Source organism: Cottoperca gobio, chromosome 12 (genome assembly GCF_900634415.1).
Source record: "Cottoperca gobio chromosome 12, fCotGob3.1, whole genome shotgun sequence".
NCBI lineage: Eukaryota > Metazoa > Chordata > Actinopteri > Perciformes > Bovichtidae > Cottoperca > Cottoperca gobio.
In genome coordinates this window covers 7607169-7621471 of record NC_041366.1, presented here as the reverse complement: position 1 = coordinate 7621471, position 14303 = coordinate 7607169, and the positions used below count along the sequence as shown (strand labels likewise).

The following is a 14303-nucleotide window of genomic DNA, read 5'->3' as shown; positions in this document are numbered from 1 at the left end:
GTGAACATTTAAAGCAGCAAGAAGCAAGAGTTTAACAGCTACAATTCCCTGACAAATATGTTAAATATTTTAAGTACATGCTTAAATAATTAATTATTTACATTTAATCTAAATCCAAGCCACCCAAGGACACACTTTACAAAGCCAGATAAGACATAAAATACATATAAAAGATTCATATCAAATGCGTAATTTCTCTATAAAAACAACAAAACTACCACCAACCAATATAACAAACCAACCAAATGATGACTCAAAACAGAATTACAAGATTCAATGCATGAGAATGACAATCTCCTTTTGTGCCAACATATGCTCTGTACAACACGAGTAGCGCACTTGCGCAAGCGTGAGGCTGTTTATGCGGAAGTGTTTTATATAGTACTGTTTTAGCGAAAATGCATGTGCTGCTGTTGTCTAACACATTTACTTCAATTCATCAAGATTTTTTTTCTGTTGTTTTTTGATTGTTCGTTCACCGTGGGGGCATGTGAGAAAAACAAAACAAAGTTCAATTCAAGGAAACACGGGGTGAATAATTGAAATACAAATGCTCATTTAGTGGATGAAATATTCCTTTAACTTTGACCTTCTTAGTGGCTTTAAACTTTAGAAGGATTGCATCTCTCTTTATAAAATGAACTTCGACCCACATTGTGCTTAAAATTTGGAGACAATTGAGAAAGAGAAACAAAATGGACTCATTTGGAGAAAAAGGGGCTTGCAACCATCGTCTCTCTGCTTCCTTCTACCAACTACCTTCCCTCTCCCACTCTTCAGATGCCCTCAGGCTTCATCTTTCTGCTTGGTCTGTTTGCATTCCTGTTGAGCTCTATTTAAAGGCTTGATCACTCCACTGGCTGGAGGAATGCACATCTGCAGTGAGACCCCGTCCCACTGTCTCGCTCTCTGTGTGTCTCTCTCTTTATGCGTGTGTAGTATTTCTTTCGGGCTAGAAGCATTAACCTTTACTGCTTTCCTGAACTATAATTGTGTATATAAATATACAAAAAAAAAAAAAAGAGCAGGATGAAGACTAATGTTGTTTATCACATCAACAAGTGCTTATGAGTGACTCATAATTTCAACGCTTGGTCTACACACTGTCATGTGTGTTTCTGTGCTTGTGTTTGAGAGCTGGAAGCAAAACAAGTGGATGAAAGCCAATGCAACAGTGCTCTGATGTATTTACCTATCTATCTTACTTTACCAAATATACAGAGTGGAATGCACATAAAAATACAGCTAACGAACCATACTTGCCAACAAAGTAACACATAGGATACTTAATTCTAACAATATAATACATTTTAAATCTAGCCAAATTCCATCAATAATATTTAAAACCTTGTTTGTGTGCTGCCATTTTATCCAACAATGTTCACTATCAAATCAATTTGAACCCAAAACACAGCTGTTCAATCAACAGCGAAGAAAACACACTCATATATCATAATTAATCAGACATAGAATTACAATACATGATAGAATAATGCTATTAATTTTTTTTACATCGTGGGAGGCATTATAAAAAAAAGAATATCTTTAAAAAAACATGTAATATATCAAGTGGCACACAGGCTAAAGAGGGACCGACATGCAAGCTAGCAGCCTGACAGATCCCTACTGTGAATAACATTGGAGTAAATGTCGCTCTGTTCCCTCCTGTCCCGTGTAGTGAGGCGGATAAACTTTTCGCCCCCCACACACGCAGCTTCCGATCCGCTTATTCCCTCCTCCCAGGTTTAAACACTTTAAAAAAACACCAAACTTACCTTGGAAAATTTCCCCGAGTCAAACAGGCATTATTATGTTGTCGCCTTCCATAGTTGGGACTTTGTCGAGTTGTTCTTCGGCTACCCCGGACGGACTAGCGGGGCACGAGAGCAACAAAGTCGCACAAGCAGGAGGAGGAGGGGAGGAAGGAGGCCAGACATGTCGGCCGCCGCCTCGTTGGAGGAGCAGGCTGTCAATCATCCACTTTAGTGGGCGGGTCATAACTGTAAAGGGATTATAGAGGCTGAGCTGTCAGCACTGATCCCAGGTCTCAGGTCTAAGGAATGTGGCATGGAAAAACAGATACAGGTCTCCTGCAGCATCACTTCTCATGGGAACTGTCAGCAAACAGACATTTGCAAGGTGGTATTGGTTGGTAGTTTTGCAGGCTTAATGCAATAATGCAGTTTTAGTTTATGGTGACATTAATGTAATGTAACACACTGACCAAACGATGGAGGCAGTGGGTTTACTGCTGATTTAACTATTACTTGACTATTGATCTTCATCTTGAATTACATTAATAATTGTTTTTTAATTATGAATTATTTGATTTGGATCCAACTAATTTTCAAATACTCCAACTAAAAGTAACTTCTTGTTTTTATGATGAGTTTTTGCTTCAGTTTAAAGGGAGGAGAGTAAAAAAGTTGTAAAAAACAAGTGCCAAGACAAATACATGGAGATAAAGATAAAATATATCGTTAATATGTACTGCTAATTGAGGAAAAAACATTAATGTCGGCCTTTTCCTTGTAAGAACAAGTAGCACACGAGGGACAGTTTGTGTAAAATGTGTTGTCCATACATACTGTATGTGACCAAAGGCACTGAATAATGAAACTATAGTCCACAAATGCTGTTTTCCTCTACAAGCTCATTACAATCAAACAGATCACGGTTGCCTGTCAAATAGCTTGCTATTTTCACAAAAAAAAAGCTTTTACAGGTTTTACTCAGCTATATTTATCCAGCTAAATTGTTAACCCTACTTGATGTGGCTGGACCCTGATTTATTTATTTATTTATTATGTAGCTTACCTGTTATGAGATGAGTACAGAAACACATTAAATCCATTAATGGTTTCAGTGATCTATGCTTTAGCAGACAATAAATTGGATGACGGTAACATCTCATTATCCAAAGCAGTGACCTTTTATCCTCCCTCCTGAATGTGTTGGAAAAACACATCTGTCATTGTAATAGACAGATGTAACAACACTGCCTCACACCTCTCTGATGCAGCATCAACAGACAGGCGTTTAGGTTTAACAAAGGTAAAATGTATTGCAGTGGTGTCATATTCAATTGTACACGTGTGCCTGATAAACTGGTAACCCAGTCTATACTTTAGTCTTTAGTCGTGCATGATAAATGCACATTTAATTCAGATTTCATTCAATATTTGACATATTCTTTATAGGTTCAGTAATAAATACTGAGGCCTACTTGTTTTTCATACAAATAAACAGTACAATGTGATGCTGTGAAAAATGCTATACAATTATATTATATTCTAATTATTATTTATAAACTGTACATTTAACAACATATATGACTCTAAAAAATTTTTTTGTATAACAGTTACAATAGCACACATTGTAAAAAATACTACGGTATGAAACTGGCAGCTGTGGTGTGCTGTACAGTAAAACTGGTTCAGCCCATTCATCAGGCAAACAACACTGACATCAATTATTCTGTTGAAAAGGGGGATTTTCTATTTGAGCAAATCCAGCCACCGCCTTACTGATCCGAACCTGAAAGTTGCAGCTTGGAATAATTACAGTACGTCTCATTAGGAACAGTGATCACAAACCAGGCCTATAAAATAATTTTGTAATTTGTCATTTACATATTTGTGTTGTACATTCTTTCTTCTTTTTTGGATTAGAATACATATGAAATTTAGTTTAAAGTTTAAAGTGAGACTTTTTCTTTCTTTGGCTGTGTCAAAGTGGCATTAATTCACTTTTCTAAGCTGGAGTTTGTGGTGTTGTTAGACTGAACTGCATCCGCGCCTTGTTTTCATGGTTTCTCTTTCATCTTTCTTTTTGTCTGCCTCACTGTATGAGTCAATACTGTCAGTCTGATCCCATCTGCCTGTCCTTTGTCTCCGCTGACTTTATCGATGCTTCCTCTCTCAGAGCTGTCAGGTATTTTTTGTATATAATTTAGCTATCTCTATTTATGTTGCACATACTTGTTGCTTTGTATAGGACATTATTTTTTATATTTAAATTGACTGCTCATAATGTGTTCCTTTTCTATTCAAGCTTCTCTCTCAACCACCTGTTGCATTATGTGATACGGTGTTGCTTCCCTCTACTGGGAATTCTCACTCATTACATACAGGAGTCGAAACTATCGGCAGAAAAGTGGCGTTTGCATACACCATATCAGTACATGCACACCAGAAACCTCAGGAAAAATATTTTAGTTTTCATCTGCTAACTAGAAGAATCTTATTACCTCAATCTAATTTTCTTGTACCTGTGTGTTTTTTTTATTTTTGCACTATGCTATTGAAGCCTATTTCCGCCAGTAAAAGAAAAAAATCTCAATGGAAAGTCATAATTATGAGATACAAAAGTCGAAATTATGAGATACTAAGTCATAATTATGAGATATTTTACACAACAGACAAGCTAGCAGCTTTTTGACGTAAGTTCTCCTATTTATCTTGACACGGAAATGGATTGTGAGCACATTGAGGACGTGGATTTACAACAGATGAAATATTCTATTTGCTTGTTGATTCACATGGGGTTGAACTAAGCAAGCGTACCCTTGAAAGAATTTTGAGCAGGAAGCAGCTGTGGCGTCGAAAAAATAAAACTGATGTAGCTGAGGTGGCAACTTTCATTGAACAGCAACTGGAAACATCTGGTCAGTGTCATGGTTACAGATGGATGCACCAAAAATGTTGGTTACATGGAATTGTGACTGACAGAGAAACAGTGTGAATACTGCTGCAGTTATTGGATGGTGAAGGTGTTGATCTGAGGTCAAGAAACAGACTGCGAAGGCGCGTTTACCACAGCTGTGGTCCAAACTATGTATGGCACATTGATGGCTACGACAAGCTTAAGCCATTTGGAATTGCAATCAGTGGATGCATTGATGGGTTTTCCAGAAAGATGATATGGTTTGAAGCTTACAAAACAAACAATGACCCATAGATCATCACTGGCTACTTCATTGATGCTGTTATCAATGCTGGTGGGTGCCCTGCCAGAATCAGACTTGATTTAGGAACAGCCATATGGCTGAAATACAGCAGTTTTTGCATTTTCCTAGGAATCAAGCACAAACCGACAGTGTCACCTTTGGTCCAAGCAATGGAAACCAGCGTATTGAAAGATGGTGGCTGACCTTGCGAAGTGAGTGTGTCCAGTTTTGGATAGACCTATTTGACAAACTGAGAGAAGATGGCTACTTCTCAGACAACTTCTTGGACAAGTCCCTGATCCAGTTCTGCTTTCTTCAAACAGTACAGGTAGATGACACATTATGAAATGAAGAACTGTTGAATGTGTTGAATATTTTTTTAAAGCCACAAATGAATGTGTAAAAAGTAATTTCCTGTGTTCCCGTGCAGAGAATGAATAATACGTTATTTTTCTAGCAAAAACAATAATGTGGGTATTCAGTGTAGCTCTGTCAACAAAGTAGGGCTTTAAGAATTGTCCAGTGTAATAATTTGCATGCATAACAATCTAAACGCCCATTCTTATTTACGGGGTTTATCCACCACATCTTTAAAGCTGTGAAGATATAACATTAGTTGCATGACTGCAGTACATTATAGGTATTAATATTATTGTGCCAACCTACCATATTACAACTAAACAATAAAACTCTCAAATATAACAAACGAGTTGACTAAGGCAATAATCACGAATGCTCAATATTTAACACATTCTGACTGACTGAATATTATTGGCCTCCTAGGAAGAACTTAATGAGGTTGTATTGACTTGGAACAACCACCGTCTAGTCCAGAACTCACGATCACCCAATGGACGTCCCTCCATATGACATGCAGTCCCTCATCTGTACGGCGGCAGAGAGCGTTTGCAGTCTGTGGACCTGGAGAAGGTTCACGTCTGCCTTGACGAGTGTGTGTTCAAGGACTTCCCATGTGATGAAGATGTGTTCCATATCTGTGTGGACCTCATGTCAGAGTATAACCTGACATTAACAAATGATGTGTTTGAAACCATTGACCTGTACATCCAACTCAGACAGCTGATGAACAATGAACTAGATCTAGATCATTAACTTTCCTGGGCTAGTGTCACAATTTATATTTCATATTATATTATTATATTTGTTTCCTGTTTAATTCCAGGACAAATTGAAATATATATACTGATTGCAATTGTCAGAATTATAATATGCTTTAACCTGTGATGAATGAAAATATAAGTGTGGCTGTTTGAGACACATCAAATATGTACCAAATATTTTCAGATACCAGTCTAACTAAATAAATTGACACACAAACAAAGTAATGTGTTAGATGTGTAAGCACTGGGTAAAAATGAAAAATCCACACATGTATTAACTGAATTATTTATTCAAACATTTAAACAATCACAGCATAAAAAAACTGCTCATTTTAACTTCATTTGAATTGAACTTGCTACAGCATCAACATTTAGAGGTATTCACAGAAAGTGCTCTGCATCGAAACTTAAAGTAACATGTTCTTAAACTGAAAACAATGTTCAAAAAAACTAAAGTGGCTAAAAGCATTAAAACATGTTGACAAGATGTTGCTGCTGTGACACTCCGTAAGGTCAAACAACTGTAACTGTAGTTCTTCTTTCACGAGCTGTGATCCTCTGACTGCAGTCAGGTTCATGTCAGCTGAAATCTTTGTGTCTTAGACAATATCCATCACCCACACGTTGCTTTCTAACACCTTGTTCATTTCATGTCGAACATCTGGGTAGCTGTCGTAACTGACTGGCAACTCCAAGTAACAGCCACATGCATGAGCAACGGGTTGTCTTTGAAATCCTTGAACTTGTGTGAAGCTGACAGTGATGCTCTTTCCTGTGAACAAATCTGATCCTGTGCAAAATCTGAGGAAAAAGGAGAGGTGCCGGGTGTCTGACTCTCTAAGATATGCACTTACATACTTAACCATTTGTTTCTCCTGGGCATTCTGTGTACTGGGGTAAGTTATTGATCTCATGATCTTTCTTGATGTTGGTTGTAGCTCTTCATAGACTGCTGCAAGCCCTTTGAGCTCTGATCTAACTGGTGCAAGTGTGTTGTTCCACAGTTCAATCACAAAAGCAGTATCAGCAGTAAGCATAAGCAGTAGCATAGTGCACTGTTCATAAAGTCATTCCAAAATTCTGACAGTATATCTCTCATAACACCTCCATCATCCACAGCCTTTTCAAACGTTCCATCAGGAAGAATAACTTGGAAGTGAAAGTCATTCTCCATGATATTTTCTTCCGAAAAACTTGAATAAGTTCTCTCAGAATCAGTCCACAATGAAGAACAATAATCTTCTTCACTCTTTCTCTCTGATTGGCGTGTTCCTGCCACACATCCATGGAGCGAGGTATGGATAATTCCAAAGACAGCTCCAGAGAAAGAGGCAAGGTGTCATTAAGACTGGAGTACTCCATCTGAGAGATGCTTCCTGTGTGGAACGTCACGATGCCACTATCCTCTAAAGCACCAACATGAAGCAATGTTTCATGCTCTGGCAAACTAGACGCATCAGTGGAGTTGACTGTGGTGTAAATGGAAACACTGGCACTGCTTGCATTTGCAGAAATGGTGCTGTTTCCAACAAAAATGACATCTGAAGTATTTATCTCCACATGGTCTGTTGCAGATGTGTCTGCAGAGAAGTGATACATGTCTGGTCCGTCATGTGTCTTTTCACCTTCTTGAGCAGTTGCATCACTATTGTCATCACAGGCAATGTTTCTCTTCTTGGTTGTAATTTTATATTTTTATACAGTTCCCTGATTGTGATATTATCCTCTATTATTCTTTGGAGGAGTTTGATGCTCTCTTTCAGACACATGATCATGTTTGTTTCTTGAGAGCCTTCCTCTAAGTCGCTCAAAAAACTTTGTCTTGCGACTGCTGGGTTCTCTTTCCTTCCGTCTGCAGTATCCAAAAACAGCCAGTCGATCACCATAGGATGGCAGATTCTCTCTCAGCTGGTCATCTGTCATGAGATGTATGACACTGGAATCAATCTAAAATTAAGAAATATTTCAAGAATTTTTAGGTCAAGTGAAAAAATGACAACAATGAAAAACCTGCATATACAGCATCGGATATTATTTACAAAGCTCTTCCAAAGTTTAGGGTTTTTTAATCTGCTTATCTGTAAAATGTGAAAATGAAGCATTTCCTATATAAACTACCTTCTCCTGCTCCATCCGCTGTCTGTCTTCCTCAGGCACATGTCGTGACCTTAAATAGTTACATAGCTCATCCATCTTGTGACGGTTCAAACATCCTCTGTACCTCTGTTGAACAAAATGAAAGCTTAAATATAAACTTAAATAATTCTAATCTAAACTGTTTATTTTTAGAAAAGGCATATTATAGTTTATAACAGGTATTTTCGGAGCTTCATGAGCTGCATTGTTGTACAAACTGTAGTTTAGCTGCAAAGACTGCTGATTAACGTTACAATTAGGCTATATGTACTATCTAACGTTTACAAAAGTCACCTGTAATAGTTACCTTATTTAGCACTGCATGTCGTTTGCATGGTGGGAGCAGCGAGGTGATGAAGGGACCTTAGAAGACAGCGCCACTGTAACGCATGCGCACTTCTTATCTCATAATTTTGACTTTTTTATCTCATAATTATGACTTTCCATTGAGATTTTTTTTTACTGAAGGAAATAGGCTTCCATACTATGCTGATAAACAAGCAGCCCAAACTATTATTTTCATAGATAATTCCTACTACAGCCTAAACAGAATAATCACTTATTCCTTAGACAGTGTTTCATAAAAATCTGTTGACAGCTATTTGACCCTGCCAACTAACAGACCAACAAACAAACTATTCATGCTACTTACAATACACACAGTCACAACTAAAAACTGAGAGCTGAGAGAGTGGAAAGTTTCATGAACATTAAAAACCAATACCATTTACAAAAAAAGGTACTGTGACTTTTCCTTATAAAAGTAAGCATGACTACTTCCCCCTCATGTAGCCCATACACAATCACAGTGTAAATTGATACACACAAGGTTGTTGGTATTATATGCCTTATTCTATTACTTATTTTATACTGTATTTATCAGAGTCTTGTGATGATAAAGGAGTTGCTTACAGTAATAGACCCACACAGGATTTCCACTCAACTCTGGAGCTTTTCAGCCTTGTTTAGCTCATTGTCTTGGTTTGGTTCAGTCTCACCACTCTCATCCGCTTCATGTCCTGTAGGGGGAGGAAGCTGTTTTCAGAAAGTAGTTCCAATAAGCAAGATGTACACTGCAAGCACCAAACAGCAGACAGACAAAGTTAGCAACTAGCCAGTTGAAGAAAGTGGAGCATCAAGGTAAAGAGCTGAATATAATTATCTCTCTTTATCATATATATTTTGTCCGTCTTATGCCTTTTCTATTAAATAGCGATAGTAGAAATGTGACAGGAAATAAGTGGGAGAGAGGGAAACGCTGCCATATATGTTTCTCAGTGGTTGGTGGACACCATAACAAAGAAGACTGAATATTGGACTTACATTCAGAATCACATCTCCAAATGAATGCTGATGTAGCTCTATTTAGGCAGTATTTCACGTCCAAACTGGGTATTTACAATCTCTAATGTTCATATTTTAGTTGTAGTAGTTTGGCATATTTATTGTATTCTAATGTATTCTTTGTATTGTGTGTTGCATTTACTCCTGTGTAATGCCTTTCAGTCAGTCAGTGGGCAAGAATACCAAAATTCAACCAAACTGCTAAAATTCTGAGAACCAAACAACACTGCTGTCTTATAATCTTCACATGGAGCTGATCCATCTGTGTTTACTGGGCACTGATGTTAACCGGGGACTGTAGTCTGTGTGGGTGGTTTTTATCCTTTCTGCCACTTTGAATGTAATCCAATAAACAAACTATAAAAACAGACACAGAACATGGCTGTAATGTTAAGAGTGAGTCAGGCAGCTGTACATCTTCTCCCTCTGTACTGAGGCAGACTGCAGCTACAGTGATTCACTATCACCTCTAGAGGAACAAGTGGTATTACAGACTGGACGGAGTGGAACTAGTCAGTTAGCGTGCTAACTTTAGTAGATATCTCTGCAACACATAGAAGTCTTTGACACATTCTCAACACTGTTACCTCTTCATATGCTGTTGATAATGTTAGTTAGTTGTTTCAATGGTTTAAGTTTAAATTCTGCCATATCTTACTCACTGAACCTTTAAAGCTGAGAAAGATCCTGTCTGTCAGCCACATCTTTATAAATGAGGACACCCAGTTGATTAATTCTACTCAGTTCCACTTGCTGATGTTTGTGCATTTATTCGCTGCTCTTAGAACAGTTAAACCCTCGATCACATGATAACAAATGTTCTGGACAGGATGTTGATGTACCTACAATGATGTATAATGTGCTTCTGCTGCGTGCGGTGCGGTGACTCACTGCCAGCAAACAGGTTGAAACCAGTTGAAATCTCCTTGTTCATTCAATAAAGAACTGACAAAATGTACATGCTCACATTCACATATAGACACATCACGTGTTCAGGCTACACATCCACATAACACACATGAATGCAAAAACATAAAGAGCAAAGAAACAATCACAACAATGGCGCACATCTGACACCCATCCACACCGATACCCAGTCTCACACACAGTTTCTGACACACACACACCAAAGCCGCTGATGGTGGTTAAATCCCTGCATGACGTCATTGCCAGGCAGTGAGTGGGTGTGGTTTTCAATGGCTTGTTAAACATACCAGAGCTTAAATGCTGAACAGCCGTTGCCGTTATTTTCCCCTCACTGTTGCTCCAGCATTCACTAGGTGAAGTCCTACTTTTCAAAATCAGAAAGGTAAATAGTTCTGATGCTGTTTCTCTCTTTGTTACTGTTTCATTTTCATTGAATTCATTTTTTGTACTTTCTGGCTCTATTGCAATGTTTTTTCAATAACCATCTTCATTGTCTCTCCCTTTTTTCTTTGTTTTACAGCTTTCTCTGTGGACCCTGTAGGACGTCTGCGAGTCAGTTGGCAAGTGATTCAGCTCAAGTAAAGTGTCCTGCTCATCTGAAGCCTTTTTGTGGATCTTCCACCAGCCTTGTGAAGAGCCCAGAACAGTTTGGTGGTGGCTGTTAAGTGAAGATGTCTCTCCCGTTGGTAGTGCTCATATGTCTGTCAGCTATCCAGCTGTGTCTGGGAGATCAGCCTGTGGAGGAAGTCGTCACAACAAGTAAGTACTGATATGGATAAGAAATATGAGTATAGACATGGGGAGTTACAGAGAGATAAAAGAATATGATAACATACAGAATAAACTGACCTACTCTGTGTATCTGATTTATTTATTTGGGAGGTTAGACTTTGTAGCTTGATATCGCTTTCAAAAAGTGGTAACAAAATTGAGTAATTACATGAAACAACAGCAGGGAGCAGACTCTTCTAAGCTTCAAAGACATTAATAGTATGTGGTTAATCGAGTGGGCAGACACACACAATGTTGTTTCTTTGAAGATTGAAAGGAAGGTATCTTTAAAGTTCCACCAGTTACAAGTACTTGTAATATTGTCGTGATATCATTACGCTCCTGGTTAACACTACAAATCAAACCTCTATTCTCTATATAAGTCTTATATAAATTACGTTAATTAAAAATAGTTTACGTCTAGTCAAATCAAGTGAAGCATGAATATAACCAAGTATCATTGACATTATAATATTTATCATAGTGCCGTATTGTTATATAACATTGACAGTTAATACAGTTAGAGAATAATAATACAACAGAGATGAATTTTGCACTGTTTACACACTTTTTTGTATGAGGAAATAGGAACAAAACTGAATTTGCAAGACACAAAGGATAGGTTGACGATACAACCATGTAACAATGACAGCAGCGTGGGCATCATCTGAGTCAGAATCATGAGCAAAAATCTAGAAACCAGCCAAACAAAACATCTGTAGACCCTGCTGATTTAACTTTGTGTGCTCATATGCCATTTCTAATACAATGAAATGACACAAATAACCAATGTGTGCAGCGCTTTACAGAGAAACCATAAAATTGAATATAGAAATCGATAGTACACTATTTATACAAAAGACAGAAAATAGAGGCAACATATATAATGTAGGCAACAACTCAAGGTAATGACAAGATTGCCTATGCTATTAATAGTGTCAAGTTCAGTAATAAAGTGATTCAACCCATAATTATTTCAGAAAATGTGTGTGCCTGTATGACATAATGGCAAAGTAAGTTGTGCATTCATCTACTCAGACAGTGACTCTGTCTGGTCGGGTACAGTGAGTCAGAAGGTTTGGCTTAGCCCGCGGTCACAGACAGTCGTCATTGGTCGAATGCTATTTAATTTGCCAGAATGGAGTTTGGTTTGGGAGAGTGTGGGAATGAAAAATAATCTATCAGGATCACTCAGCACCATTTCACCAAATATTAATATTAATTCATACATTTTATTTTCAGGACACACAGGTAGCCTTACAGTGCATTTAAAAGAAACACAATCAAACAGTTAAAAAAATAAAATATATGAATATAAAAATAAATATAATATATAAAAAATGTCCAGTATCAGTGGCTTCTGTTAGTGAAAGTGCTTTTCTGAGCAGAGAAATATTCTGGTTAGTTCAGATTCCTACATGGTGTTTACTGTAATGCTCAACAGGATCAAACAAAGTTTAGAATGTTAGCATGCTAACCTTTGTTAATTAGCACTCAATTACATGAAAATGCTGAAAAACATTAAAAAAATAAATGCAGAATGACTAAAATAAGAATTGAGAAATCTAACTCAAAACCATTAAAGTCAGCCTCCTGGTTGTGCCAGAGGAAAAGTCAAGAATGTCTCAAAAAGTACTGTGTTTCCCGAACTGTGGTAAACTAACACTTGTGGTAAGAGATTTTCACCTGGTAGTACGCAAGAGTCTTGCAGAAAGGCCTAGAAATAGCACTCCAACTGGCTAAGTCCTCAACTTAAAACCAAAAATTGAAAGAGGAAACAAAAACACATCCGCTCGGACTCAAGCCAACATACAAACTATCAAAAAACACGGACCGTACAGCCCACAGTGCCACAGTAAACACACAGATATCTAAGCTTAGGTATTATTAGATAGTGACAGTGATATTTAAACTCTGAGAGTTTCAGCAGTCTGGTCTAATGAACAGGCAGACAGACAGACAGATAGACAGACAGACAGACAGACAGACAGACAGACAGACATGCTTCCACAGGGGGGTAAAAACAAAAACAGAAAATATATCAACACTAGAAGAGAGAGATAGCTGTGGAATACAATACACAATATAAAGAATACATTAGAATACTCCAAAACTTACTATACAATAAATATTGTGTGTATAAAAAACTACTACAACTAAAATATAAACAGGTTAACATACTATAGTTGGCTTTTTTAATAACTGATGGTTGTTGAATTTAGATTGTGTTGACGTGTGTTGTTGTAGAAGAGAAATACTGTGCTGGCCCTGACAGCTCAAAATCAGACACATCTTTCAAAGCTGAAGAGAAGCCGGAGATGGTTTGAGCTGCCAAGCTGTGTCACTTCTAACAAGAACATGAAAAGACGTTACCAGGCCAGATACATCAATCTAGGATTTAACGTCAGAGCGCCAGAGGAACAGCAGAGGCGAGGTGGCTCTTTCATTGTTACATTGTTGATATCTGCAGTGGGAAGTGATACTTGGGAAATTTGGTTTGGTACAGAGTGATAAATGGTCTGAACAGTTTGGGAAACTCTGATCTATTAACTGACTAAGATTTTTCCCGGTAACAGAATACTTTGACCTGTCATTGGTGGAAAAATCAAGTGATCACTAAAATCAAAAAGATTCTCAAGGCATCATGAATATCTGTTTCACATTATATGCCAATCCAATTATTGTCAAGACATATCAATAAATAAGGAAAAGTCAAGGGATGAGTGAAAAAAGTAGATTCATCTGTCATTAATGTATGTGCAGAATTTCCGATAGTTGTTGAGATATTCCAGTCTGGATTCAATTGGTGGCCCAACCCACCCACATTGCAACCCCTAGAGCTACACTACGCTGTGCTAAAAAAAAAAAAAACCAGCATCAAGTTGATTATCTGGGCCACCCAAGGTACAAAAGCTGCAACTTTTATATCTAAATTGCCCTTCTCTTGGTTTGGCAGAGTAGTGAAGACGGTTTGGCAGTGTTAGAGTAAAACTGGCTGAATCCAGGTTTTGGTGGTCTTAATGTTTCCAAGTCTTTGAGTGATGTTTTGGACTGCA

General features: G+C 37.7%; 1 protein-coding gene and 1 long non-coding RNA gene across 3 annotated transcripts in view; one reads left to right on the top strand and one right to left on the bottom strand.

The window, feature by feature from the left end:
* The window catches only part of il11ra (interleukin 11 receptor subunit alpha), a 54357-nt gene extending 52444 nt beyond the window's left edge, over nt 1-1913 (bottom strand). For both annotated transcript variants that reach the window (XM_029445030.1, XM_029445031.1), the window contains exon 1: nt 1776-1913. The gene's annotated coding sequence lies outside the window, so the exon portion shown is untranslated. The remainder of the gene's footprint in view (nt 1-1775) is intronic.
* An 8825-nt stretch (nt 1914-10738) lies between these two features.
* On the top strand, nt 10739-11235 carry LOC115017037 (uncharacterized). The gene is made up of 2 exons (XR_003833209.1): nt 10739-10858; nt 10997-11235. It is a non-coding gene; the product is annotated as an uncharacterized LOC115017037 (long non-coding RNA).
* Nucleotides 11236-14303: the final 3068 nt, after the last annotated feature.